The sequence below is a fragment of the Lutra lutra genome, chromosome 11 (assembly GCF_902655055.1).
Source record: "Lutra lutra chromosome 11, mLutLut1.2, whole genome shotgun sequence".
Classification (NCBI taxonomy): domain Eukaryota; kingdom Metazoa; phylum Chordata; class Mammalia; order Carnivora; family Mustelidae; genus Lutra; species Lutra lutra.
The window spans coordinates 93,080,010-93,086,009 of NC_062288.1; positions in this window are offsets into that span (position 1 = coordinate 93,080,010).

Sequence of the window (6,000 nt, forward strand, 5' to 3'; positions counted from 1 at the left end):
TCCTCAAGAGCTGTGAGTTATGACTTTGAATTCGGGGACACCAGGTGGCTCAGTAAGTTCATCGTCTGCCTTTGGCTTTGGTGCCAGGATCCTGGGATCCAGTCCTGCACCCTGGGATATTGCCCTGCATTGGGCTCCTTGCTCAGTGGGGTGTGTGCTTCTCCAACTGCCCCTTCCCCTCGTTCTCTCCCTCAAATAAATAAATAATTAATAAGACCTTGAACTCACAGAACTTAGATCTCCGTGGAGGAGTCAGGCAATAAACAAAGGGAAAAAGGCATAATGTAAACTTTTTTTTTTAAGATTTTATTTATTTATTTGAGAGAGAGAGAGAGCACACATGGGGGAAGAGCAGAGGGAAAAGGACAACCAGACCCATGCTGAGCCCAGAGCCCCACTAGGGGCTCCATCCCATGATCCCAAGATCATGACCTGAGCTGAAATCAAAAGTCAATGAATAGTGGCATGATGTACTTTCAGAAAGGGGTAACTGGTATAAAGAAAATAAAAAAGCAAGGTAAGGGTATGAGGCAGTTCTGTGCTATTTTAGATAGCACTCAGGGAAGCTCCTTCTTGGAAAATGACATTTGAGCAGGGACCTGGATGAAATGAGATTTGGGGAGGAGCTGGTGTTTTGCTGACTGACAGGGAGGCCCATATGGTTGCAGCAAGACTTGCCAGGTAGTGAGTGATGGGAGAGGAGGCCTGAGAGATGGGCAGGGACCAGATCACCAGCCTGCCTAGATTAGGGAAGAGAGAGCCTATTCTAAAAGTCTTCCCCCAACACTGTGATTTTTCTTTCTTTCTGGACTCCTCCCTTAAGGGAAACAAAGTTGTTAGAAATATAACTTGCTCATTTTGTTTTTAGCATTTTTTATTAGTTTGCTCATTTTAAATATAAAGGAGTCTGCCAATTGTCTCAAGTTTCTTACAATGGCACATTCAGATATTATGTATTACTTCCTCTCCTTTGCAAGTGTTTCCCAGTGAGTGGGGTCAGTCAAAGGTCTTGGAACTCTGTGGTCTTTAAACAGTGGATTATCATGTGAACTATTCCATTTATCTGGTCCTATCTCCTGGGACTTTTGAGAATACTTTAAAACTTGAGTAGAAATTCCAGTTTATGGACAGGTACCATCTTTGTGTAATAGGTTTCTCACTCTTCTCTTGGTCCTTGGTTTTCATTTTTTAATCTGCTGCCCCCTTCACCACATCCTTTTAGCATAACTCTCAACATAAGTAAGTTAGAAACATGTACATTCTCCTTAATGTTGGAATACAAACCTTTATCTATCAAACATTTCTGATTTTCACAAAATCAGCCCCTAGTTATGACCCATGTGGTAGGCAGCTTCAAAGATAGCTCCAAATATTCTTCTTCTTGGTGTTTATACCCTCGTGTAACTCCCTAACCTTCAGTGTGGGCTCGACTTCCTTCAAACACATAGAATATGGCAAAAGTAATGGGCTTTCAAGAAAGATTCTGGCTCCTCACTTGCTTGACCTCTCTTCCTTGCTTGCTTGCTTGCTCCAAGGAAAACCAGCTGCCATGCTGTGAGCTGCCCACATAGCAAGGAACTGAGAAAAATGTCCAGCCAATAGCCAGCAAAGAACTGAATCCCTCAGTCCAACAACACTTGAGCAGCCGCATCCTGCTAATAACCATGTGAGTGACCCTGGGAACAGATTCCTACCCCCAACCCCAAGTTGAACCTGAAGATAACTGTAACGTTATCAGAGACCCTGAACCAGGGGACTCAGCTAAGCTGCACCCAGATTCCCAGCCTACATATACTAATACATATAATACATATAATACATGTATGTTGTTTTAAGCCACTAATTTTTTTCTTCCTAGGTAATATAATAGTTGGTACTCTAAATGTTTGATGAAATATACCTGTACTCCAAAAATACTGTCACAATCCCTAATGGTGAGTTTTTTCATCCTCCTTTGTTTCATGTTTCCTTCTTCCATTCAGTGTACACAAGACTTCACACCAGCTCATTTCTTGTTCTACACTTGAGTCTAGCATCTGTCCCTTTCCATCTCATTCTTAGGACTGAGCAAGTGTGATGACTTTTCTCCCCCCTCAGCTCTCTGCCATCCTTAAAAAGCAGCAGCACTTACTTCCCTGTCTTTTTTCTTTTCTTTTCTTTTCTTTTCTTTTTTGAGATATAATTGACATATAACATTAATTTCAGATGTACAACATAATGACTCAATATTTGTATATATTGCAAAAAGATGACCATAATGTTTGGCTGTAGTCAACATGATGTATGCTACATTCCCAGGACTTAATTATTTTATAACTAAGGGGTTGATACCTTTTGACCGATTTCACCCATTCTGCCTACCCTCTCCTGCCTGTGGTAGCCACCAATCTGAACACTTTGTATCTATACATTCAGTTTTTTGTTTTTATTTTTATATCCCATATATAAATGAGATCAGATGGTATTTGTCTTTCTGACTTATTTCACTTAACATAACACCCTCAAAGTCCATCTATGTTGTTGCAAATGGCAAGATTTCCTCTTTTATGGATAAATAATATTCCATTGTGTATATATACCACATTTTCTTTATTCATTCATCCACTGATGGACACTTGGGTTACTTCCATGTCTTGGCTATTATAAATAATGCTGCAATGAACATGGGGCTGCAGATAGCTTTTCTAGTTAGTGGTTTTCTTTCCTTCAGGTGAATACCCAGAAGTGGAATTGCTGGGCCATATGATAGTTCTATTTTTAGTTTTTTGAGGAACGTCCATACTGTTTTCCATAGTGCCTGCACCAGTTTACATTCCCACCAACGGTACACAAGGATTCCCTTTTCTGCACATCCTCACCAACATTTGCTGTCTGTTGTCTTTTTGATAATAGCCACTCTCACGGGTTTAAGATGGTATCTCATTGTGGTTTGCATTTGCCTTTCCCTGATAGTGATGTTGAACATCTTTTTATGTATGTATGTATGTATGTATGTATGTATAATTTAGACAGAGAATGCGTAAGTGCAGGGATCAGAGGGAGAGGGAGAGGGAGAGAATCTTAAGCAGGCTTCACACTTAGCACAGAGCCTGATGCACGGCTCCATCTCATGACCCTGAGATCATGACCTGACCCGAAATTAAGAGTTGGAGGCTTAACTGACTAAACCACCCAGGCACCCCTGTTCTTGATATATTTTGGATATTAACCCCATATCAGGTATGTGATTTGCAAATATCTAATGCCATTTGGTAGGTTGTCTTTTTGGTTTAATGTAGCCCCATTTGTTTACTGTTGCTTTCATTGCCTTTGGTTTTGGTGTCAAATCCAAAAAATCATTGCCAATAACAATGTCAAGGAGATTACAACCTATTTTTTTTAAAGATTTTATTTATTTATTTGACAGAGAGAGATCACAAGCAGGCAGAGAGGCAGGCAGAGAGAAAGGAGGAAGCAGGCTCCCTGCTGAGCAGAGAGCCCGATGCGGGGCTCAATCCCAGGACCCTGAGATCATGACCTGAGCTGAAGGCAGCAGCTTACCCCACTGAGCCACCCAGGCGCCCTGTCAACCTATGTTTTTTTCTAGGATTTTTTGGGTTTCATGTCTTACATTCAAGGTTTTATTCCCTTTTGAGTTAATTTTTGTGTATAGTTTAAGACAGTGGTTTTTTTTTTTTATTCAGACATGTGGCTGTCCAGTTTTTACATCACCATTTATTAAAGAGACTGTCCTTTCCCCATTGTATATTCTCAGCTCCTTTTTTATAAATTAATTGACCTTATATGATTGGTTTCTTTCTGGGTCTCTATTCTGTTCCACTGATCTGTCTGTTTTTATGCCAATACTATGCCTTTATAATACAGTTTAAAATCAAGAAGCATGATGTCGGGGCACCTGGGCAGCTCAGTGGGTTAAAGCCTCTGCCTTTGGCTTGGGTCATGATCTCGGGGTCCTGGGATCGAGCCCCGCACCGGGCTCTCTGCTCGGCAGGGAGCCTGCTTCCTCCTCTCTCTCTCTGCCTGCTCCTCTGCCTACTTGTGATCTCTGTCAAATAAATAAATAAAATCTTTAAAAAAAAAAAAGAAGAAGAAGCATGATGCCTCGAGCTTTGTTTTACTTTCTCAAAATTGCTTTCCCTGTTTTGGGATTGTTTGTTCTATGTCTGTGAAAAATGTCATTTGAATTTTGATAGGGATTACATTGAATCTGTAGACCACTTTGAGTAATGTGGATATTTTAACAATATTAATTCTTCCAATTCATGAAGCAAGAAATACCTTCCCATTTATTTGAATTTTCTTTAATTTCTTTCATCAATGTCTTAGTTTTCATTTACAGGCCTTTCACCTCCTTGGTTAAATTTATTCCTAGGTATTGCATTCTGTTGGGTGCAATTGTAAATGGAATTGTTTTCTTAATTTCTCGTTCTGATAGTTCATTATTAGGGTATAAAAATCCAACAGATTTTGCGTGTGGGTTTTTGTGTCCTGCAACTATATTGAGTTTATTAGTTCTAACAGTTCTTTGGTGGAGTATTTAGGATTTTCCAAATAAAATATTGTGTCATCTACAAATGGAGATGGCTTTACTTCTTCCTTTCTTATCTTGATGCCTTTTATTTCTTTTTCTTGCCTAATTGCTTGGGCTAAAACTTCCAGTACTATTTTGAATAAAAATGTTTAGAATGGTCATCCTTGTCTTGTTCCTGATCTTTTCCCACTGAGTATGATGTTGGCTGTGGGCTTGTCATATATGGGCTTTATTATGTTGAGAGATATTCCCTTTATAGCTACTTTGTGGAGAGTTTTTCTTATAAATGGATGTTGAATTTTGTCAAATGCTTTTTCTGCACTTATTGAGATGATCATATGAGTCTTATCTTTCATTTTGTTAACATGCTATATCACATTAATTTATGAATGTTGAACCTTCCTTGCATCCTTGGAATAAATCCCACCTGATTATGGTGTATCATTCTTTTAATATATTGTTGGATTTGGTTTGCTAATATTTTATTGAAAATTTTTGCACCTTTATTTATCAGGGATATTGGTCTGCCACTTTTTTTTTTAAGATTTTATTTATTTATTTGACAGAGAGAGATCACAAGTAGGCAGAGAGGCAGGCAGAGAGAGAGAGAGGAGGAAGCAGGCTCCCTGCCGAGCAGAGAGCCCGATGCAGGACTCGATCCCAGGACCCTGAGATCATGACCTGAGCCAAAGGCAGAGGCTTAACCCACTGAGCCACCCAGGCACCCTTTGTGTGTGACTGTGTGTGTGTGTGTGTGTGTGTGTGGTGTCCTTGTCTGGTTTTGGAATCAGGGTAATGCTGGCTTCATAAAATGAGTTGGGAAGTGTTCCCTCCTCTTCCATTTTTTGGAAAAGTTTGAGAAGGCTTGGTATTAATTTTTCTTTAAATGCTTGGTAGAATTCAGCAATGAAGCTATCTGGTCCTGGACTTTTGCTTGTTTGGAGGTTTTTGATAACCAATTAAATTTCTTTACTAATAATTTGTTCAGATTTTTTTCTTTCTTCATAATTCATTCTTGGTAGGTGGTATGTTTCCAAGAATTTATCCATTTCTTCTAGGTTGTCCAATTTGTTGGCATATAATTGTTCATAGCAGTCTCTTATGATTCTTTGTATTCTTGTGGTATTTGTTGTAACATTTCCTCTTTAATTTCTGATTGTATTTATTTGAGTCTTCTCTATTTTTCTTGGGGAGTCTAGGTAAAGGCTTGTCAATTTTTTTTTTATCTTAAAAAGACTCTTAGTTTCATTTTTCCCATCATCTTTTAAGTCTATGTCATTTACTTCCACTGTGATCTTTATTACTTCCTTTCTTATCCTAACTTGAGCTTCATTTGTTCTTTTTCTAATTCCTTGAGGTAAAAAGTTGGATTGTTTAGTTGAGATTTTCCTTGTTTTTTAATGTAACCATTTACTGCTGTACTGCCCATTTTGATGTAGGTCTTTTTCTTATTGGCCCAATGTATAGGA